Source organism: Octopus bimaculoides, chromosome 7 (genome assembly GCF_001194135.2).
Source record: "Octopus bimaculoides isolate UCB-OBI-ISO-001 chromosome 7, ASM119413v2, whole genome shotgun sequence".
In the NCBI taxonomy this organism is placed as follows: domain Eukaryota; kingdom Metazoa; phylum Mollusca; class Cephalopoda; order Octopoda; family Octopodidae; genus Octopus; species Octopus bimaculoides.
Genome location: NC_068987.1, coordinates 36,763,689 through 36,764,481, shown reverse-complemented (window position 1 = coordinate 36,764,481; position 793 = coordinate 36,763,689). Strand labels below are relative to the sequence as shown.

General features: G+C 29.0%; 1 protein-coding gene across 3 annotated transcripts in view; it reads left to right on the top strand.

The window, feature by feature from the left end:
• Window positions 1-793, top strand: part of LOC106874046 (uncharacterized) — a 163,309-nt gene that overhangs the window by 105,246 nt on the left and 57,270 nt on the right. The gene's annotated exons all lie outside the window — the stretch shown is intronic.

Below are 793 nucleotides of genomic sequence, written 5' to 3'. Positions count from 1 at the left end.
TATATACATATATAAATACTGACGCATACACACACATACACGTATATGCCACAGAACCACCCAAAACTACACACCGATATTTAAGCATTATCTAAGCTTAAAAAACAACAACCAACAACAACGTAAGGGATCTTCACCAACTGTGAATGCACAAATCTTCATGAAGAATGTCAATTGTACAATTTTAATGTGGTCATTGTCTTTTGGTAAATAATTGTAACTCCGAAATATAAAAAAACACGTGATTGTATTTCCAAATATGCTTAAACACATTAAAAACATTAACATTTCCATACGCATACCTTTGTTTCCTATCTACCAATCCATCTATGAATCATTTAAAATTTTGAACTCATCTCTTATGACAATCTGATATACACTCTGTATCATATTCTGTATTCCTCTCTCAAGCTCTCTTTTTTTATTCAATTTTCTTCCGACTATTAATAATTTTCTTTCTCTCACTATCTATCTTACTCAAGGCCTCTCCCCACCATAGTGTGTCTATATATGTTTATGATCACATATCAGCATAATATTATATTTTAGTTGGTAATCATACACCTGAAGTTGACGCGCGATAAAGCCATCAGTATTCATACACAATTAAAAACTTGTAGACAGACATACGAACATACATATTAATTAAACATGCACAAACATACGTAACATATATACACACATAACCACATATACACACACAATATATAAATGCTTGCAATTTTAATACATCCAATTTTATATAAAATATATGCTTATATATATATATATATATATATATATATATATATAT